The sequence below is a fragment of the Psammomys obesus genome, unplaced genomic scaffold, assembly GCF_907164565.1.
Source record: "Psammomys obesus unplaced genomic scaffold, mPsaObe1.curated_primary_1811, whole genome shotgun sequence".
NCBI classification, from domain to species: Eukaryota; Metazoa; Chordata; class Mammalia; order Rodentia; family Muridae; genus Psammomys; species Psammomys obesus.
The window spans coordinates 5,737,431-5,761,261 of record NW_026592510.1 but is presented as its reverse complement, the minus strand read 5'-3'; the positions used below and the strand labels follow the sequence as shown (position 1 = coordinate 5,761,261).

The 23,831-nt window shown below is 42.6% G+C and overlaps 1 protein-coding gene across 3 annotated transcripts in view; it reads right to left on the bottom strand.

Annotated features, from left to right (window-relative positions):
* Sgms1 (sphingomyelin synthase 1) overlaps positions 1–23,831 on the bottom strand; it is a 237,797-nt gene that overhangs the window by 126,884 nt on the left and 87,082 nt on the right. For 2 of the 3 annotated variants that reach the window (XM_055613847.1, XM_055613848.1), the window contains exon 3: positions 10,116–10,201. The gene's annotated coding sequence lies outside the window, so the exon portion shown is untranslated. Of the gene's footprint in view, positions 1–10,115; positions 10,202–20,944; positions 21,015–23,831 lie in introns of those variants that run through there. The other variant, XM_055613849.1, reaches the window with a different exon arrangement.

Sequence of the window (23,831 nt, the reverse complement as noted above, 5' to 3'; positions counted from 1 at the left end):
GGCTGACTAGTTAAAGAAATGTATCATAAAGCAACTAAATATAAGGACAGCACCAAAGGAGATGAGGAGTAAAAGACAAGACACCCACACATGACTGAGGCTCGGGAACAGCTAAGTACCACTGAGCAAAAGCAGATCTAGCCTGCCATTGTAACGGTGGGGTGGAGAGAAAGCGCACGCTCTGTCTTAGCACTTTATTGTCTACGCATCTGCCAAGAGCTGGGCTGGCAGACATGCAGCGCTCAAGGTGCATCAAGAATCCACAACAGCTGCTATGGGAGTAGTCTGGACATCCTCAAGAAAGAGGGTGGGGCAGCAGGACCCCACACACACACATACATACACACAAAACAACTAGTCAGTCTCTTTCCAGAGAGACTAGTTTTTCAAGTGTCACATCAGACTTCCAAGTCACATACACACATACACACACACCCAGGAGCCCTCTAGTATAAGGCAATGACCTGGATTTGGCAGCCTGTGCGGCTGTCTCCTCAGCCAGCTATGAAAAACTTCACAGGCCAAGGAACTGAGAAGAAACTCAGACATGGCTCTCAATCCTGTATTACAGTTTGCTTCTGCACACAGAAACCAAAACAACTTATATTTAATGATTCATCAGAGGAAAAACTCCCAAATCAAAATGATATTTTAGAACCTGAACTTCAAGGTACCAGCAGTCCCACCTGTGAGATGCGACCAATCACATGGTTTTTACAGAAGACTGCCTCACAACAAGAAGTGGGCCATATTGACCTTTACCAACCCACAGTATTCAAGAGTGAGATGTGGACATCTGGAGAGGAGAGGAGAAGGTACCATAGCCCATCATCACACTTTAACCCATCTAGGACACCTAGCTAAGCTCAAAGACAGCTATCCCGGGGAGCTCCCAGGCAAAAACTAGAATATACACAAAAGCATAACAGGAACACTCATCACCTTCTCATGACTACATATGATAATAAATGCCACCACTGTGGTGCTGCTCACTAAAAGCACTGAGCTCCTCAGATACAAAACCCACAGACCACAAGGTCAAGCTCCACTGATTGCTTCTCCTCTCCCTCTCATAACTGAGGCTTAACTGCACAAGAACCTCTCCCTTACTACACACTGTGTAGTAAGGGAAACTAGGAGGGGCAGACAGTTGTGGGCTTCTGCAAAAGGTCTTCAAAGTGAGTTGAAGCACCCTCCAGCTCCAGTTTGCCAAGGTCACCCAGCTGTGGTTCCCAGATAAGGATCTCTACCCCACAGGACTCCAGTGTCCAAAGTTCTGCCTCTTCTCTGCCACCCCAAAACTGCCCAGATCAACATGGTCAGGAATGAAAATATAAAGTGTAAGGAACACGTGGGCTTCTCCAACCCACGAGCTGAGAGAACAGCTCAGAGTCACAGAGAAGACACTGAAATACTTGCCAAGTTCCCAGTTGCCCAAGAGGTGTTACAGTTATCAGTTATCGATTTAAATATAACTACAAACACATTAAATACACATCTATCAATTAATGGAATCCTTACTAAGCTTAACAATGAGCTCAAAATGAAGCCACTTAAACTCAAGCTGCTGTGCTAACTATCCACCTTTCAAAGCAGAGGCACTTTAGTCCAGGAACTGGACCTGGGTGATCCTTAACTTGCAGGATGCTGCTAAGGAAAGGCAAGCAGGGACCAATTCAGATGACCCCAGCAGAAAGGACACACCCCTTGTATTTTCAAAGTCATGAAGAATAACTACGAATCAAAGCTAAGTCCTAAAACTCATTTCAACTTTCCTCTTCCCCAGGAAAGGAAGCTTATTGTTAACTTCAAAAGGCCTAAACAATTTATCAAAAGCTGCCTGTGTACAGCAGACAAAAGATATTTTGTAGAGTTTATCTACAAATGCCAAAAATGCACTCCCTTGCAATTATGCCTCTGCCTCCGTGCTATTGTGTATTATTTTAGCTATTTCTGAAGGAAGCAGTCTAAGCAAACATGCTCATTTTTCCTAGCCAATCCTGAGACAAAAAGGGAGACTAACGTTTTAATGACTATCTATTGCTACCGTGTGAACATGCCCCCAGAATCGTATGTGTTGAGAACAAGCTCAACACATTTTCAATGGTTATTTTTGGAGATGAAGCATTTATGAAGTCATCAGGATTTGAGGAGACCATGAAGGTGCTACAGCCACAGAGGCACTAGTGGCCGGATTTCCACACTAGCTTTCTCATACGTAAGGCTCCTTCCTGTCATGATGCAGCAAGAAGCACCACCCCAGATACTGGTCCATGCTTTTAGACATCTTAAGACTTCATATCTATGAGCCTAACTCACATAAATTCTTTATAAACTACCTGGACTCAGATATTTGTTCTAACAGTAAAATCAGATAAACTTGTCTATTTATATCCGCATTGAAATAAGTTTGCTCCAAGCTTCTTAATAGCCATTCTTCCTTAATAACCAAAGTCTCTAGTTTCCTAATTGATGCTCAGAAAAAGAAATATAGTTCCCACTCTTGCAGGTAGGTGTCTAGCAATAAGGTTCTCTACCGGCCTCATAGTTCTGTGGTTCTTCAGTCCACATGGCCCAAACCATTTCTGGGAGGCAACACTAAGGCTTTCCTTTACGATGCTCATTCTCTGCATGTAAGCATCGAGTTTTTGGAGGAGGCATGATACATGCTCTTGCCACAAGCTGACAGCAGGGCAATAAGGAAAAACCAGCCAGATTCCAAGGTGACAGAAAAGCATTTACAAAAATACAAACTGTAACTGACAGACAGTATTTCATGAAAACAGATTTATGGCCTGGAAATATAGTTTGTGGTCCTATAGTTGGTTAGCACACATAAGGCCCTGGATTTGGTCCTTGCCACCTTTTTTTTTTTTTTTAACTCATCTACAATGGGTTTATTAGTTTTAAATGAATTCATCAGTTTCCAACTGCTGCTGTAGCAAATGACTACTAATTTGATGGCTTTAAAGAAATGCACACTTATCACCTCATAGTCCTGGAGGCCAGGCCCAAGTACATCTTACAATGTAGCAGAGTTGTGCTCCTCTTAGAAGTGCTGAAGGAGAACATTCCAGAGCACTCCTTGGCTGTGTTGTACTTAGATGTCTGCTTCAACTTCATGTCTCCTTCTCTGACACTGTAAATCCCACCTCACTCTTACAAAGAAGGTCATACGGGTTCACGTGATGCTCCTTGAACCCAGCACTAATATGTTGTTTAGAAATCCTTTCCCATCTTGATATTCTTAACTTCATTATAGTTATAGTATTTTCTGCTACATGAAAACACACTTCTTGGTCCCAGGGGTTAGAACAGACATCTTCGGACACCATTATTCCGCTTTTATGGAGTGCTGAATACATCTTAGGTTAGTGAAGCTCTTTGGAGTCCTGAGAAACGTGTAAGGATATAAAGGGAATGGGGAGGCAGCTCAGTTAAATGCTTGCTGGGCAAGTTGAGCACTTGAGCTTGGTCCCAAGAATCCATGAAAAGAGCCTGAAATCACAGGACTAGAAAAGTGAAAACAGTAGGATCCCTGGGGCTTACTGGCCAGCTGGTCTACCTCAGCCAGGGAACTGCAGGTCTAATACGAGACCCTGTTTTCAAAAGGCAGGCTAGGATAGAAAGTAACTAAGGAAGACACCCAATGTCAGCCTCTAGCCTCTATAGTCACATACATGTGTGTGCATACATTAACATCTAACACACACATATGAGGGGCAGAGAGGGAGGGAGATAAAAAGAGGGAAGAGAGGGAGGGAGAGAGAGAGATACTAAAGATACTATCAGGCAGCCATAAAACCAAAAACACTTGGGAAACACTTCCCAAAAACACTTGGGAAGCACTGCTGTGGCATATTCACAGACCAAAGTAGTTAGGAGGTGGAAAAAGAATGCTTAAGAAAAGCTAAGGGGTTAATCAGAACCAGAACTATACAGGGTAAGTACAATTTCAAATGGGACGAAGCTGGTCTGCTACCAATAAAATCTGGTATAGCTTCCTCTGTATCATGCTTCCAACTGCTCAGCAGATGCAAATAAAAACTACCCTGTGAGCACTTTTAAGGTGAAATGGTAAGCAGGCAACAAACTAGTTAAAACTGTTTGAAGGAATCTTAACCTTTCAAACCATTGTTCAGAACTATACTAGTCGATTGTCTCAGTCAAAGAAGGAGAAAGACAAACTTCAAATGGCTGATGGTCCAGAGCTAAGGCTATAGAGATGAGTAATCAGTGTCACTTAGAGGCAAATTATAGGAGCCCCAAGAGCCAGAAAGCACACTTAGCAAAGCACTGTCCTGCCTGGGTTCAATGACCAGGCCCGTGACCAAAGGTAGAGTCACAGTCACTCTTCCAGACAAGGGCAGCAAGCCCCACTTCTGAACATCACAACAGACATGAACATCTGCAATGCTGTATTAGGCTGACCAAAATCTCAGGTTAACGGTAAAAAACTAACTACACTCAGGTGAACCATGTTGTTTTGCCTAATTTATACATGTGAATAAAAACATTTTAATCAGACTAGAGTTCATACTAATCACAACCTTCAAAGGAGAATGTTTATGGTAAAAAAAGAGAAAACAGAGACCCAGAGGGCCAGCATTTGTTGATAAATGAACTAGCTGGCCAAGGCCAACAGACCCGAAGCAGAGGCGATAGCATTCTTTCCCGAAAGGCAAGTCCAGGAGCCTTGCCAGAGCTCCCTGGAGAAGTGTGGTCACGCTTGGCAAACTTCTCCAGTCCTATGCCTGGCTTCCCTCAGCTAACTGTGTGGTTTCTAGAATGTCCAGCTAACCCAACCATTTAGAAAACAAAACCCAGCAGTACCACCTGAACTACTGCCAAAAACAAAACAAACAAAAAAAAAAAAACCCAAACAAAACAAAAACAAAACCCAAGAACATGAGGGCACAGACATAATGAACTACCAACCCAAACTGAAATTCAAAGGCAAAAAAAGCTGCAGAACTTTTTTTAACTTTCTGTTTTCTGTGGGGAAAATATCAGGCAATCTTTGGAGAACCTCCAGTCAGAACTCAGCACTTCCTGGCAACATAAGCAGGGCCTGCCCTTCTAAGGGTGTGCTGGCATTACAAATGCCATCTTTGTAACCTGCAAAGGATAAAGATCTTGTGGGTTAGAGACACATTCTACAATTCAGTTTCATTACTAATTATACACACACATCTGTCAAAACTATGTACCATCTAAAGATATATGATTGGGCTTGTTCTGAAAAAGAATGAAGTAAAAGAAAACAATGAAATCAGCAATTGTACTGGACACATGTTTTTGAAGTACTCCAGAGGCCAAAACCCCAAGGCAACATAGCATTATAAATGAAGACTTTCATTTTGCCTTCCACACCTAAGAGAAACATGCTAAACACTGAGGGTGTGTTACTTACAGAGACAATACCTCTAATTCACACTAGCAAAAAGTTTCTTGTCTGTATTCTGTGTGAAGGAGAAAGGTATCCACAGACAGAAAGCCACAGTTGAACCTTATACATCTAGGATTCTGGATGGAAAGAAAAAAATGGCTCTAGAACAGAAAACAGATGGTACGACACGGCAAGCTGGGGCTGAAGAAGCACTCTGTGCTCGTGAGACACTCTTGAGAGCAGGGCGCCTAGCTTCCAAGGAGTAAATCAGGAGCATATTAGTAAGAAAAGAACCTAAGCAGAGTGTGAGCACGCAGCATGAGCACAGATGTGGATCAGCACACTTTCAAAAGAGAGCACTATCGGCATGCCATCATCCTTAGGCGAAATAAAAGAACTAATTTACCATTTAAGGTGGGAAAAGTTTAAGAAAATTGATAGAGGACATGTACCAAAAGCACTTTTTTTTTTTTTTAATCACTTGTGCACTCCTAAGACAGGAATTGGGGTAGATTAGCTTTCTGCTGTACATGGCAAGAGCAGTACACAGAAACATACGCCAAGAGCCTTGAAGAACAGGCACAGCAGAATGATGGCGCTACAGGAAACAACTTGGACTCCGACTGGAAATCTAGCTATCTACTGTGATGCTTAAAATTAACCTGTAAGTCTCGCCTGCCCAGGAACCAAGTACCTTCTTGGAATGTTGGAAGTTATAGTTCTTAAAAAATAACAAAACCTCATAAGAAAGTATTGTGGCCTATAGGCTTGTCTTTATAAGCCCTTGCAACACATGGCTCGGGGACATTCTATCAGGGAAATTCCGAGTGAATGCTCCTAACCAAATGCCATCTCTTGGTCAGTATTTACTATTTAATAAAACTTGCTTTAAACTTGACCCAAAATGGTGGAGTTGTTTTTTTCTGATGAGTCTCAAGATTAACACTAGCTTTCCAGATACTTCTAGAAATAAAAACTGGTCCTGAGTCTGTAGTCTGGAGAAGTTATACCTTGAGATCCTAAGATATAATTATCAAGTGAACTGGTAGGGCAGGATGAGGTGAGCTAGGGTCCCACTGTGCAGCACAGATCGGCCTAGAACTCACTGTGTAGCACAGGATGACGTATTAAATGTGGCAATTCTCATGTCTCATCTTCCCAAGTGTTGGGACTATAATATGTGACACCAAGCTTGGGTGAATTTGTGTTTGTTTTTTTGTTGGTACAGTGTTTTACTATGCTGCCTGGACTGGAATGGAACTCATGGGCTCGAACAATCCTCCTGCCTCCGCCTCTCAGATAGCCAGTATATATAGGTGATGCCAATCTAGACAGCTCCTGTTTGTTAACTGTGATCTTCTCAGATAAAAGCCCCATTTGAGTTAGTAACCAATAATCCAAACTGAACCTGCACATCAGGCAGGAATACATACTCATTTAGAGCACTAAGGAATTTAAATCCTGGTACTATCAAATATAAAGTAATATAAAATAACTTTATTGTTAATTAAAAATATGCAAGACAAAATAAGAAATAAAGCAGAAAGACAGCAAAGATATTATCACAGACATGAAAGAACTTTTGAAAAAGAGATTATAAGAGCATCAAGAACATTAAAAGTAAGATCTCAAAGGAAAATTCAATACAGCAGAAGAGAAAAGTATTAAACTAGAAGTTATATCTTGAGGAAGTCAACAAAATGAAGCAAAAACGAAGGCAAACACAAACAGGAATTATAAAGATGCTAAGAGGAAAAAGAAGTTCTAACACTCATTTATCCAAAGCTGGAGGAGATAACAGTAAGTATGAGACAGTACTTAGAACATTAATAGCTAGGGCATTTTCAGGGATGATAAATAACAGGAATCTACAGAGATACAGAATGCACAATTAAAAACAAGGCAAAAAAAAAAAAAAAAAAAAAAACACCCTGTATACTGCCAAAGATAACCTTGGAGTAAGTTGAGCCATCTACTAAATTCCAGCAAAGAAAAGACTTAGGAGATGCCTTAAACACTGACAATAAAAGCTGTAACAGAACAATGGGACAGTGTGTTTACAAGGCCATATGGAAGTAATTGCCAGCTGAGAACTGGAAGGGTGAGAATCAGACATTCCAAAAACCAAAACCAGGAGACTCTTGGCAAAGAACCTTCTGAAGAAGGCAAAGTTCATAAGATGGAAGGCACAGAGATGGAAGAAAGGTAGAAGCCATAGTAAAGATACACAGTTTAAAAAAAAAAAATACTGCTCTAAAACAGCATGTCTACTTTTTATGGTGACAAAATTATATACATTTTGGCAAAAGCATCTAAGTTCAGAAGGCACATTAGTAGCCCTGAGAAGTTTGTATTATTCTGGAAAGAAGGGATGCTTGATATGTTGACTGAGCTTTTTAAGCTGCCAAGCATCCACAGAACATTTTCAGAAGAGAAAGTCAACACAAAAAGAAAAGGGAAACTGAATGACAATACAAACCGAAACTTCAATCCAAAACAATGAAAACAGACCACGTGGGGAAAAGTGTTCTATTACATTCCAATAAACAAAACAGAGACTGCAAACAAAACATCCACCATGCAAGGAAAAAATGAAAGAAGCCACTGTAGCACTCAGGAGACTGAGGCAGGAGGATCTCAAGCTCTGGACAGCCTGGGCTATATAGCAAGACCCTGGGTACAAAAGAAGCTGTGGTCAGAAGAGGGGAAAAGAAGGGAAAGACTGAAAGCTTTGTCTACATTGAAACTGTGAGCTGGGCATGGTGGCACACACCTGCAATCCCAGAAGCAGAAAGATCTCTGTGATTTCAAGGCCAGTCTGGTCTACAGATCGTCCAGGACAGAGAAACCCTGTCTCAAAAAAGCAAAAACAGAAAGAAGAAAAGAAATTGTGAGCTCTGTTCTCAAAAAAAAAAAAAAAAAAAATCAATCCCATGATTCACCAAGAAAAACAAATTAAGATATACTACCTCACATTCACTAGGATAGTAACAGAAATACCAAATATTAAGAGGGAAATGAGACCACAAATCAACTATAATAGATTGTTTTAACTGCAGATCTTGTTTTAACAATAAAAGGTAACTCACTATACTTAATATACAACAATCTCATAAGACATGCAAGAAAATAAAGCAAATTGTAAATATTTTACCTGCAAAATCATAAATATATATTTTATTATATATATTAAATACATATAATTTTGCATGCAATATTTTTACAACTCGCCTTCTTTTCTTGGGTGTGTTATGAGGTTGTTGTGATATATATATGAGTGCTATATGAGTGCTGAGATTAAAGGCGTGCACCACCATCACCCACCTGTATGCAATACATCATTCTAATCAAGCCTCAAAAGAAGCAACACTTAGCAATATTATCTTAATATATATGGTAATTATGTACATAGTAATTATATTAGACATAAAAGTTATACTAGAATGGCACTTAACGGTGACATTAAAACAGTAGTTGGGTCATGTAGCTAGCTTTTATGTTCTAGGTTGTAGTGATGCATTTTTCTTAAAATATCCCTTGACCCCAAAGAATCTGAACTTTTGCTGGACCTTGCAGTCAAGTTAATAACCCTGTTGGAAATCACTTAAGACTATGTACTTGCCCTGCTGTCCTACTATGTACTCCTCCTGTTTGAATTTAACCTGCTTTTAAAAGAACAATGTAATGTACGTCTTACTGTGTCTTGGATCTCCCATGCAAGCTTAAGTGTATGGCCTTAATCTGAAATTATGTACTTTTTTCCCATGCCCTGACCCAGAATAATGTATGTGTATATGTGTATGCTGTGATCATTTGCAGACAACTGGTTGACAGAACCTTAAAACAAATAACCACCATAAATGTTGGAAGCAGTGTGAGGATGCATCTTGACAGCATCCATTTGTAGTTTAAATGATTTTCTGGGCAAACTGAAATTAGCAAAGTAAGGTCTTCCCCTTGCAGGACTCTGTTAAAGATTCTGTAAAGTATCCTGACTCCATTTCATGTTCTCTCTGCTGTTTAATAAGTCCAGACAAACCCCCCTGTAAGGGACAGGCACAGGTTCAGACACACACAGGCACAACTCCTAGGCAACAGGCCCAGACACCACAACAGAGACATTACAGGTAGGCTAGCAACCACAAACTACACATAGAAGTGCAAGAAAGGTAGTGGAGGATTGAAATTTGCGTTCATTCTTGGTCAAATTGCCTTGCCTCCAATCCCTTAATGCAATGCTAGCACGTTTTGGTGTGTTCTATATGCACTTGGTGAAGGTCTTTATTCCACCTGGCACTGGGGCAGCAATGGCATAGCCCATCCAACCGCACAGAAGGAAGCATCATTTCCTAACTCTAATCTTCTAAGATCAAGACTCCAGTTGAAAGCAAACCTTGAAAGAGGCCTGGCCCTGGATGTCACCCATGAGCCTTCCTGGAACCTTTCAGAATCCTGGGGCTTCTATGACTCAGGAGGTTATTTCCTGTATGGGCCCTTTGTCCTTCTGCCAAGCCAAGTTGCTTGCCTCTTCTAATAGAAGAGCTAGCCTATCCAACTCTCTTCCTGACCCTCCACAGCCTTTCCATGGCTGATTTTTCCTTGAAATGCCGCAAAAGCCTGGACATTTCCTCTCTACCCCGAGTTGGACACTCAATCCCAAAACAAAGCAGGAAAAATTGGAGGGAACTTGAGATCCGTGGATTCCTTGTAATACAGTTTGACTTACCTGCTCTGTCTCTTATAAAACCCCTGCAGCACTCCAATTGCACTGTGCTTGAAAGATCACAGCTCCTTCAGCTACTGAAGCTTTGCCTAGAATAACAAAGGCAGGAAATGAGAAAGAAGTCAACCAAAGCAACCAAAGTGTCCACTGGGGAAAGAAATGCATTTAATTGGGTGAAATCTTCACCATTAAAAGGAGAAATGACCACCCAAGTTCAGGGGAATCTCTAGCTTAGCCTGAGCCCTTGTTCCTCTATAATCAAAACTCTAAGAAATAAGTCAGTGGTTGGAAAAGAACTCACTCTTCTTTACAAAGACTGCTGGCATGCATTTCCTCGCTGGAACCTCACAATCTTGAGAACATAATACTTCTATTCTTGAGAATATTCTTTTCAAATGCAGCAGTGGCTGAAGCACCCGATGGTTAGAAAACCTTCCCCCAAACTACTCAGCTAAGAAGTATCAAAGAAGAAATGAGAGGGGTTGGCATACAGCTCAGATGGCAGAGTGCCTGCCCACCGTGCCAAAGCCTTGGGATCAATTCTCCCAAACTCTGAGACTCCTGAATCCCAGCACTTGGGAGGCGGAATCAATATTGTTTCTTCTTGCATTGAATCTGCTGATCTACATTTTCAGCCAACAGATGCAGAAACGCCTTTATCTGCAAAGTGACCAAGACACTGCCACAAACAGTTTACTTAGAAAAGCAACCCTTACAGTAGAAAATCCACAGAGGCAACTCAACCTGCATCTTTCCAACGTACCCTCCTTTGCCCTGTAAGTCATAGTCACCACCATTGCTGGACTTTTTACATCTTTTTAACTTGAAAATAATTTTAATTTGAGAAATTTGCCAGAAAACTTGCAAAAATAATAGTACAAGAAATACTCGTGTGGTCCTTACCCGCATGTGTTTACTGACATTAGCCCATTTCCCTGAATATTCGCCTGCTCTCTTCCACACACACATTTAGCACTTTTGTCTTGAGCCACATGATGATCAATCTCATACATCATGGCTCTTTTTCTTTAAAAACTTTCAGAAATTATTCCCAAAGCATAGGGAGATCCTTATATAATCACGATACAGTCATCAACCTTGGGGCCACTGACACTGATGTTTTAACCCAGCACTCCATGTTCAGTTGTCCTAATAATGATTTTTTTTAATAACACTTCTTCCTCAGGATCCAGCCCAGGGTTAGAGAAAGCATTTCACTCCTATCTCCCTTTAACCTGAAACACACACTACAGCACCTTTGTCTTCACAACACTGAGAACACAGCTCCTCCCCTCTAAAATTAATGAAGCACTTCCCTTTTGGTGTGCCTGACCTTTCCACTGCTGACTTTGGATGAATCAGAATGGCGTGTGTTTGCTCAGCCAGAAAATTCCCTGAGATAATCTCTGAATATCACATCTAAAGGTACATTGTCTATCCTAATCCCGAAGTAATGCCCGCTTTAGTCAATAAAAAAGAAGTCACTACATTTTTCCTTGCAACTGATACTTCAGCCAGGGGAAAACATTTTAAGACCATCCAAATGCCTTGTCCTACCTCAAAATATCCCTTCCCATCCCTATATAATCTCAATACTTGGAAAACTGAGGCAGGGAATCATGAGTTCAAGGCCAGACTGGGATACACAGTAAGCCTCTACCTAAGATGAAGTGAGGGAGAAAGGGAGGAAGAGATGGAGAAAGAAAGAGTGGGAGAGGAAAGGAGAAAAAAAGAGAGAAAAGGAGGGAGGGGAAGAGAGAAAGGTAAAGAAGGAGGGAGAGGGAAAGAGGAGGAGAGGCAGAGGAGAAGAAATTTTCCCAGGTGTCCATGACCTCTGCCTGTTACAAGCTTTCTATCACGACAGCTGCAGCATACTGACCCCAACATTCTTTGCACACTACTATTCATTCACTATTGGCATTCCGCATCACTTGTTCACCTAGTGAAGTAGTTAGGGTTGGTACAAACACACACAGAGTTCTGTTTTTCTCAGGACATATCCCTACATCGTCCCTGTATTTTACACTGACCAGACACGGTGAGGGAGAGCCTCTTCAGGCTGCCTACTAGGTATTTTTGACATATATTTTTGTCCTTATTTTTATTTCTTTACTATCTCACATTAAAACATGTTTGGGACTTATCCTGTATCTGTCTTGTCTCTGTTCTGGATGAGGTCATTTCTCCAAAGAGTCCTGGGGTCTTTTCGGGGAATGACAGAGAGCAATTGGGTCTGTTTCACCTTGTTGATCTTCATCCTAAATATGAGCCACATGTGCCTTTCTGTCATAAACAGGACAGTTCGAGGAGGCTCATTTCAGTGTGGCAGCTAAATTACTGGTAGATCAAACCAAGTGTTACTCAAGCGTCTACATTTGGTTATGATGGATCCAATTCAATTATATCCCTATCACAAGCAAGTGGCCTTGCTCTATGGGATTGTCCTTACTCCTTGAGATGAAGCAGATCCATTTTGGTGACAGCATGGCTAAGGTACTCCAAACTCCAAACTCTCAGGATCACACCCCCCTGCATCTGTCTTTCTATTCACTGCCTAGAGGCTGCTGTTCCCTGGGACACATGGTCATATGGAAATCTCAACCATTAAGCACTTCTTTGCCCATTATCTTGCTGTGCAAATTCCAGTCTCAGGCACCCTGAGCTATTGAGGGTGCCTCCATGCTTTGAGACCCCAGGCCCTCCCTGCGCAGGTCATATCTTCTTTGGCAGAAAATGGACACAGGTCAAACACCAGGATAGGGCAGAAGGCCGTCAAATGACCATCTTCTCATGAGTCAGTCTTGGCTGCCTGTTGTCCACTGCCAGCGGCCTCATGAATGGAGAGCCTGTACTTAGTGTGGAAATGCAAGATCAGCTCTAGCTGCCTCTCATTTTGTCTTCATGCCTTCAGCATTAGGTAAGGCTGTACTGGGAATGGCGAGGGATCAAATACGTTCAGCACATTTTAATAAGGTCTGTAAGCATTCCCAAAAAAAGTCACTTTCTGGCACACTCTTAGCTGTGCACCTGTTCACTTGTTCTGTAAAACCACAGTATCTAAAACACTCTCGAGGACTGAAGCGATTCCAGATGAGATGACAGAAAAATGCCTCTCCTCATTCTCGAAAGCAGACACTCACTCCACGGATGTCACCACCCCAACACAGTTGTAGTTTCACAACCCTTCCTCCAAGTAACACAGCAAAGCTCTCCAGCCAAAGCCAACAAAATCAGTTGCTATAGTTGGCTGATATTTCCTGTTTATATGTGCATACTTAGGAGTGAGGACCTTTCATGTGAATCATTTTCTGATCCATTTTTCGTTTTTAAAAAATTCCTAAGCACATATCTCTACAGAGAATTAGAAAGTAATCAAGAAAAAAGGAAAGAAAAATTGCAACCCCAGGCACAAAGTTAACTGGAAGAAAATCAGAAAAAGAAAAAAAAAATTTTTTTCATCACATGCTGTAAGGAAACAAACTTTGCAATTCTAGAAAAACAGAGAACTTGTCTTTACCTGCATCGACCAGATCCATACTCACTGCTGCACCTGCGCGCGCATGCGCGCGCGCGCACACACACACACACACACACACACACACACACAGATGGACACCTAGCACTACTTTCTCCACAGGTTTGTCTCCAAATGAGGACTCCACCCTTCAGCCCATCTATCCCATGCATGGGTATCCTGGCATTTCTTTGGTTTTGCTTCAAATGGCCCAGAATGTAAAGAGCAAGTGTGAGGTAAAGGCGCCTGCCCAGCCTGCCCACTTTCTCAGCCCTAGCATTCTCCATCGACTAGGAATCCTCAGGACACCTTCTCATTGGTCCCTCTCAGTCTCCACTGCCATTCTGGTTCCACGAGGTGGCATGGATCCAGCTGCACACAGATTCTTCTGCGGGCTCCCACTTCCCAGGAAATGACTGGGAGTCCCTTGTGCTGATGGGTCCCACCTGGTCTTCCTTTTACCTCTCTCACCTCAGGCCCCATCTCTTGTGAAAAACTTTCAGCCCCTCTAATGAGACATCTTTCTTTCCCATTCTCCTCTTGGCTAACTTGCTGGGGACAACCACTGGGAAAGTCTTTTTGTGACCACTATCTAAAGCTGGTTCGGTGCTCTCCCAGCACCTGGCCATCTTTATAAGAAATAAAGGCAGAACTGTGACGTTCACTGTCACTGTGCTAAGCACAGATGAGCACTCAGTCTCCACGAGTTCTTCCAGGTGAATGCTATTCCCCTCTGCTCATTTCACAAATGAGTACACAGGCCTGGAGATGCAACAGCATCCCGACGTGAGCTGGGACGTGGCAGAGACCCAGAGCTCCAACGCATTTCACTACCAATAATGTGAAATATACTTAACTGAGAAAGCAGCTGCATTGACAGGTCATGAGAGGTCATGAGAAAGTGGGCTTCCACTACAGACCCCATTCAACAAGGCGGAGCATTCTCAGCACCAGGGACCAAGTCACCACTCTGCAGCTTGCTCACGGTCTACCTAGCCTCAAGGAGAAGGGCAAGGACAAAGTCTGCTCTGTACATTCTAAAATGCTAATTTCTGCTAATACTTGCAGGATACGGAGGATGGCCGTCGGGGGGAGGGAGAGCCCAAGTGTGTATCACTGCTGTATCCTTAGATATGCTGACTGCCAGGTTTCAAAAGAACGCAAGTGATCACCATGCCCCCCAAACCACAGAGCAAAATGGTTGAGAAGAGGTGTGTGAAGGTCAGCCTGAGGGAGCATTAGTAATGGCTCCCAAGGAGGGCTCAAACCCTCTTCAGAATGCAAAAATCATAGAAAAGTGGGGAAGTCAGATTTTCTGAATTATTATTGTTTTGCTTTTTCTTATTGTTTGTGTGCAAGATGTATGTGTGTGGAGGTCAGAGGACAGCTTTGTGGAGTCCGTTCTCCCCTTGCACTTTTCCATGTATTCTAGGACTTGAATTCAGTTCCCCAGGCTTGCGTTGCAGGAACCCTTACCCACTCTCTGAGCCACCTAACCATCGCATACTATTATTTTTAAATGAACACGTTTTATACTTGAGGGTAAAAATGCCTCCCTATTCAAAACATTTGCCAATATTTTGAAATACCTACAGGCCAAAAATGTCTTCTAATTTACTATTTCAGGCAGATGAATCATATGTGTAGAAACAACCTACTAGCATTGTGCTTGTGTAAAAGGTACAGAAAAGAATAAGACTGGGCCAGCTAGTTTACTGGAGAGAGAACATAAACAGATAATTACAATAACCTACAATTAGTGCTTTTGGCAAAGAGGAACTGAATGGGGGAGGTGCGGAGGAGGGGATGACAAGTCCTGCTTATGCTTCTGCCCCACTGAGTGAGGAAGGAGGGCTTTCCCCCTAATGACCTTTGCAATTTCCTTGTCTGAGCCTCATTAACTTGCAAGCAAACACCACCCAATCCATCTCCCCACCGCGCCACTGAGTCACCCACCCACTGCACACTTCCCTAATAGACACTGGCGGAGCAAGTTGTGAAAGTGATGGTCAGCCACACAGCAGCATGTGACCTGCCCAGTCAACTGAGTTTTATCGAAGTTTCTGCCCCTACATCTTTCTACAAAAATGTCTTGCTTTCCTACTGTCAACTAATGCAGTGTGTATTTATCTATTCAGAAAACCTTAAAGACATGGTCAAATGGACAGTTCATCTAAAATGAGGGTACCACCATTTAAGAGTTCTTGTGGTTTGGGATACGTAGACAACTCAGTAGATGAACTGCTTGCAGTGCAAACATGGGAGCCAGAGTTCAGATCCCCAGCACGCATATAAAAGCCAGGCAAGTCTTGCTGGCTGCTTGTAATCCCAGGGCTCAAGAGGCAAAAACAGCTCAACAAAAGACCATCCGAGTATTGGCTGCTCTTCCAAAGGACCAGAGTTCAATTCCCAGCACCCACATGGCAGCTCACAACTGTCTGTAACTCCAATTGCAGAGGATCTGGCACCCTTGCACGGGCATGCAGGCAGAACACTAATGCACATAAAATAAATAACTCTTTAACAGAGAGAGGGCAGGCCTCACTAAGTCAAAGTGTTGGAGGAAAGCCCTGCCATCAACTAGTGGCCTCCACGCATACACATGAGCCCACATGTGTGCACCTGCACACATACCACAAACAGACATCACAGGTGTGAAGAATAAAGCGTGTTATTTTAACTTAAAATTGTTTACCTACAAGAAATATTTCATTTCATACAACATACAATAAAGGAATTTATGTACATGCAATAATCAAAACTAGCCATGCTATAAAGTGAAGAAAGTAATACCCACCCTGAAGATGATGCTTATGACTTTACATTAAAGCCACTCTAAGTATGTGATAAGACAGAAAGGGGACCAGGGCAGGCCACAGCATCCTGACTTCAGTTAGATTATAAAGAGTGAGGTTTCACCCTCAGCACTGAGAAAGGACATCCCTTTGTAACGCTAGCCTGTAGGATACAGAAAAAAGAAGGTGACAAGAGGTTTCACTAAAAAGTTTTATGCTATGAGCATAAAACTCAGAAAATGGTTTTTTAAAGGACAAAGTTTTCTCTCTCTCTCTCTTTTTAATAAAAAAGGTACTTTTGAAATTGAGAAACTTAAAACACACACACACACACACACACACACATTTCTAGCATGCTGTATATATCCAGTGTTCTAACAAGACACCTATTTTTACTATCCTCCCTAACTTCAATATATACACTGTTGATTACTTTAAAAATCAACTCATAGTCAGTAAAAATGAGGAGAGGGAGGAAGGGAGTACAAGTGTTTCATAAACACTTACTTACTCACATGGCTGCTGCAGAGATTCTTGAGCATGGCTGATACTGAGCCAGTATAAAAACCTGCCACTGGCTATATAAGTGAGAGTCTTCTGGAACCCCCACAATATCATTGAAACTAGGGTATCCCTAAATCTGAAAGTCTATATATGCTCGTTTCACGGCATGCTCTACAAGGACGGTAGATGGCACCCAATTATCACACCCAAGCATCTGACTAAGAAGCCACATCTAAGGCCACGCGGCCCTTACAGGTTAACCACTGTCTGAGTGCTCCCTTTTGGGTGTTGCATCTATAACAATCCTGCTATCTCTCATACTAAACTCTTGGGATACGCCAACTAGACTTAATGATAGCAGCAGTACAATTAGGCAATTCTTTTTTTCTCACAAGTAAGGACACTGAGCTAGGTATGGTAGTACAGGCCAATGTCTTTAGCACTTCAAAGCTAAGGCAGGAGGATCAGGTTTGAGGACAGTCTCGGCTATAGACTGAGAGGCTGTGTGAGGAAAGGGAAAGGAAATGAGTAAGAAGAGAAGCCAATGAATGAAAACAAGAGGGCCCTGAAGCTGGAAGACAAGGACTCAGTAACCAGTTTCCAAGTGACAGAGGCAAGGCTGTAAGGCAACCTCCAAGACCACATTCCTGCTGGGGAATGAGTGAGTTATGCTCAGCCATACAGCTACATGTGAATCAGCTTGAGCTGCTCTTTAAGCTCCAAGTGTGCTAAGGAGTTCTGGTTTACGTTGCCTCTGTATCTGCCCAAACTCACATGTGCAGTCCTGGGCCAGGCACACCCTCACCTCCATAGCTACATGGATTAGGTTTAGATTCTCTGGCCTTAAAATGACAAGAGGATAAGATGACGACTGACTCCTTTGAATGTCTCAGTCATGATCTCAAGCCACTTGAACAGTGGGTGCAGGTAGTAGATAGCAATGCTAAGCCACAAGACAGGCATAAACCCTGAATGAAGACAGAAGGCTTGAATAGACATGTAACCAGAACCAACCCAGTGTGTTTCCCACGGAGTCCGCACTTTGAGAACTGTTCAATGTGAATGATGATAAAGTAAGATGAATAAGGCCTGTCCTGGAAAGAATACTGTCACTGTGCATCCCGAGTCTCATGAATCTTCATACTACTTGATCCACTTCTACTACTAAAATTCAACATTCCGTAATTGTTGAAAATGGAAGGGGGGAAGGTCTAAGAACTCAGGAGGCAAAAACAGAGAATACTATGCAGATATTAAAAACTATTTTCATATAAAAACAAGATATAATACTTAAACACAAAAATGTTCTTTACAGTCGTAAATATTCAGATATGGCCACATAGGGAAAAAAAAAAAAAGCAGGTAAATGAGAGTCACTGAAGCCAGTCTTGTTCCCTTCCATATCCTCAGCAAGTCTGAGAGTTCCAGCTCACTGCAGGCACATAGACAGTACTGAGAACACAACACAATCCACCGAAAACAACCAGCGTCTTCTTAGAAAGTGCCTGGTCATTGTACTGTGTCTTAGCTATTCTTGGGCAATAGGCACATGTTTGCTAAGGAGCCCCACACACTAGGTTGAGGACACTTGATATCCGTGGTCTTTTACACTGCTCCAGATGTGTGTGGCCTGAAAACTCAGCTCCTACGGCATCTGGTATCCTGGCCTCTGTGGATAATGATGTGTCAGGTCAAAAGGTCTTTCACCCTTCTCGGGGCCTTCATTCCTACATCTACAAAAGGAAACAGACAAATTTTCATTTCAAAGGTTCAGTCTGGAAATGAAATAACAGTCCATAATCTAAGAATTGTCCTCAGACAGAAAACAGAAACGCTGTTACTCACAGCTCATTTATCACATAGACCTTACTGTAACTTAACCCTTAAGGCCTTATTTGGGATTACCTTCTGCTTGTCCTGCTCAGCCTTGTTCTGCCAGAATCGCAGGCTGGGGTGGTTAAAACATTTTATCTTCTTGGTTGTTTGTTTCTGTTTGAGAAACGGTCTTATGTATCTCAGGCTGGCCGCATCCTTACTTCGACTTTTGGTCCTCCAGCCCCCACCTCTCAGATGCTGATAGGACAGGCATGCATGCCCACACTTGTTTTATGGGATGCTGAAGCTCTAACCCAGGGCTTCGTGCACACCAAGCACGCACCTACCAGCTGAGCTACATCACTACTGTGCTGTTGTTTCCTTTTAATTCTTCCATTCGATGGGTCTCATTAGATGAAAGGGTGGCAGTTTCCTTGTTCCTGCTGAACGCAGTGTACCTTCATTTTCACCCCTGGGTAAAACCCTATCCTCAGTCCCCTTACATATCAGAAGCCAGGGGGAGACTTAACTGAGCTTTGGGGCATACAGAAGAGTGTGCATCACAGAAAGAACCTGCAGTTTTCTAGAGTATTAGAGATGGGCAAGCCTAAGTTTCAGAACCTAGCCTTGCCTGAGCTGCAGCGCCAGTGTCATCACTTAGCAAAAGATCTCTTCAGTCATCCTCACACCATACTTAACTGACTTTTTCAGTTACCACAGACTAGACACATAGACTATCATTCCTGTATTATAAAGGGTCTTTGTTGTTTTGTTTCGTTCTATTCCGTTCCCAATCAACAGCCCAAATAATTTGTTTTAATTCTTTCTTTTATTGGGGGATTACGTCATTTCTCCCCTCCCTTCCTTTGTCAAACCCTCTTCTTGCTTTCTTTCAAATTCATAGCCTCTTTTTTCATTAATCATTATTATATACATGTATGTATGTTACATACATATATATTCCTAAATATATAAATACAGCCTGCTCAGTCTGTATAATGTTACTTGTTTATAAGTTTTCTGGACTGACCATTTGGAATTATATAACCAATCACTGTGCTCTTCCCTAGGGAAGAATATTTCTCCTGCTCTCAATTGAAAGCATCTGCTTCCAACATCTTTATATTCATCTGATCTCCAAGCTTATAATCCAAAAATGGAGTCTTATTTCAGAGTTATATCTCCAGACTTTTTATCTAGAGTCATTTCTGTGTCACAGCCCCAACAGAATCACAGCAGCCAAAGAGGGTAACCATGCAGATGTCAGCTCCCAAACCAAACTCACTTCTCTCCCTGGCCTCTAGGCCTAGGCACATTGATAACCCTGTGTTCCCGGGTCCAAAGAGTAGGCAAAGAACCACCAATAGTTTAGAGGTTACCTTTGCCCACTCAGAAGCTTCCCTCCAGCTTGTGAGGGCAGAAAGCCAGGGCCGGACATAGGAGCTAGGGTTCCTTCCTGTACCGACTTTGATATAGGCTGCCCCACCCTGTTCTTTCTAAGAGGAAGTGGGCTGGAAATCCTGTACACTCATTGTTTTATTAGTAAAACTTTTGGAGGAGGAAAGCTTTAGACAGGGATACATATTCACTAGGGAAGTCAGGAGCCTACAACACTAGCATATTCTTACACTTCTTGCCAACTTTGGTCACCTGAGACTTTGGAAACAAAAACAGAATCCTAGTCCATCTAAGTGAAACAAGTCACTGATGACACATTAGACAAACTCCTGTCATTGTTATGTACATCCTCACCCACATCACAGTATTCTGAGATAGGAAGAGCCTTATATAGGTAGAGAAACTCCAGCACGTCCCAAGATGCCTCACTCAAAGAAGTCCAGCTGGATCTCTCTGTCTCTGTCTCTTTCTGTCTCCCTCCCTCCCTCCCTCCCTTCCTTTCTTTCCCTCTCCCTCCCTCTGTCCGTCCTTCCATCTCTCTCTTTCTCCCACTTGAACTCACAGAAATTGCCCTGCCTTTGCCTCCACCTCTCCAGTGCTGGGAACAAAGGTACGCGCTAGCAGCCCCAGCTCAAAAGATGCTGAGACCTCCATGCTTAATGAACCAATTCACTGACGAAACTTCATGTCTTCATGGATCTGCCCTTCGGCTAGAAATCTGACTTCTGAAAGCCAACCTCAGCACCTGACTTCTCTCACACCGGAATCAACCCCTTCTGGGACAAGGAGGTCAAGCCTAGACATACCTGGTGTTCTAGGCAACAACCTCCATGGGATGTCTCAGTCTCAGATCTCCTGGACAGCTGCTGCGCTGGTGTGGTTTCCACGCTGTCTTGGACTTTATTACTATCCCTTCTTCCTTTCCCACAGATGAACTGGCCCAAGCCCTTCTCCTATCACAGTCATTCCTAATCAAACACTCATTTCCTCTGTTCAGACTGGGGTGGGAGGAGCAAATAGCTCCCTGGAGCCACTAATGTTTAGATTGAAGATCACTGGCTATTTCATTATCTTGAATTAAAGGACAAGATTTATCAAATTGTTTTGAGTAGAAGTTGCCAAGTTCCCCCATACATTTGCATATGCTTTTGTTTACTGTGTTGAACAAAACAAAACAATGACAGAAACAATTCCTGCTGCTTATGGATATCTCCATAATTAATAAAGCCCAAGAAAGGAGAAGCCGACATGGGCCTCCATGGAAGATAATATGGTAAGCATGTGATGGATGTCCTTAAGCCCATGTTCACACTGCTCCTTGACTGCAATGTTAATATCATGTTTATTCCAGTCTGTTTATCGCCCATTTTGTGCCCTGCCACTACAACATCATCAGCACAAATGTACAACAGTCTATTATACAAACAAATTGGAGCATATACTAGAAGCCAGCTGGGTCACTGCCCAGGTTCACTATGCATCTTTAGAGCTGATGGTTTCCATGGAAATAACCCCTAGAAACGGGCTCACTGGAGTCAAAGGATCCACAAATTGTTCTTCATTTTATCACAAGAAGCCATTGGCGGGGGGGGGGGGGGGGGGGGGGGGGGGGGGGAGGACCCTTTCAAATCATTTCAGCATTTACATTTTTCTCAGCCAACTTTGGCTGAATTTTCCCAGTCTGCTCTTGATGCTTAACTGTCAGCTAAATTTGTACTTGGTTTCCAAATTATTCAAATCTGGTAGTCAGCTGGTTTTCTCTATATTACACTGCTTAATGCCTTTGAAATAACAGGACATCTTACCGATTTTTTTTTTTTTTTTTGCTCGTTTTTTGAGACAGGATCTCACATAGCCCAGGCTAGCCTATTTCCTATGCAGATAAAAATGAACCTGAACTCCCAATTGTCCTGTCTGTACCCCCATGTACTGCCATTACAGGTCATGCATATCATAGCCAACATGTTCTTCTATTACTGTATTTTAATTCATATTTCTAACTGAACAACTAGTAATAATCAGCAAATATCCCAGGATCCTCTGCTTATCTTATTTAATTTTCAGATGAAACCCTTTAGGTAGCTTTCTCATGATACACAAATGATCTATTCTCCAACAGCTTCAGGGTTAAAAAGCTGTTTCAAATTACAAACCCTTGCACTTGCTAAGGGTAATCACTTCGGGTGGTGTTTAGGATACAACACTGTGATTCTCGGGTCCCTGTCCCTTCTGTGATGCTAAGGCCTAATCTATGCTTAGCATGCACCCTGGTTATTTTTACAGAACTGGCATGCAAGGATATGCTACAATTTATGAGAAAGTGTTTTCTAAGTGGGACTGAAACAGCTCAGGTGGATTGTCTGGATTAGAACACTTTCTTGCCCCCATTTCACCACCAGGAAGGTTAAACCTAATGGAGAATTTAAATGAATGGCACCATCAGTGTCAGGGCAGAGAAGCCACCCAAGAAGATGGCTTCAAACTTGGCTTTCCCTACACATAATTAAGCCCATATTGCCCGAATCCAATGAGCAACATTGTCATTACGTATTATGATGCTGCACAGGACAGGACACAGACAAAGCCATGATTCCAGATGAGGCACCATTCACTGATCTGTGCTGTCCCAAGGACGGAGGGCACTTAGCATTAACATACACTGTGAGCATGCTGAGCACTACAAATGTCCAAACCCTCAAGCTAGGCACCCCATCCCATGTAGAACCTATTTCTACTTAGTGAGGTGCACACAGTGCCCAGGTTGTGGCACAAATAGTGCACACCCAGGCATGGGTGGTAAGGTGGGCACAGCAAAGGGGCTCTGCAGAGAGTGAGCTCCGTCCTGAAACGGTTTCTCCATACCTTACATTTTCCCCCTTCTCTGGGGTGATTTTATGGGCCCATAAAACCAAAGTGGGGCTGAAAAAAAATCTAGTGTTAAGATTGCTTCCTTTTTGTTATTGTTCAGACAGCATCTCACTATTAAGTTCTAGCTGGCTTGGTATTCAGTATGATCTAGAACAGGTCAGCCCAGAACTCAACAGAGATGCACCTGTCTCAGCCTCCCAAGCGCTAGGCTTCATGGTATTAATGACACCTAAAGCAATGCCAAGGACACTAAAATTGGTCCTGTCCTATGTAAGACAAGCTAGCTCCTTGTGCTCTGGGCAGCTAGGAAAGGCTAGAGGGCCATAAAAATCCTGGTGAATGTGAAGGCCACCACCAGCCAATTCCTAGGATTTTTTCAGAGAATTTAACTCAGCTGTACAGAAGAGAGTAGACTTCATGTAGTCTCTTTCTGCCTGAGTCAGCTCTCAAAGGTCCATGTACTCAGCCTTCTGAGAATGGGGCTCCTTGTGGATCATCTGTACCCCAATTGGAAAGGACACTGTGTTCAAGCTCAGCCATAATCAATATTCTCACCTTTTATTGACTGGCAATTTTCAGATGACAACTTTATGTATGGGTAAGAGTAAACAGGTGAACGAGCGATGTGTGAGCCCCCTCATATGGGCCCTGCAACAATGCACCACACACAGGGCCCTGGCTCTCTAGCTTCTTTCTGTAGCTTATTTAAATAAAAGCCAGAGTGCTAACTAAAAAATGTCAATTTCTGGGACTCAGAAAGTGTGATACAGTAAGCAGTAGAGGTGGAATCTGCGATTGAACTTCTGCCACGTTTCTGATACAGGT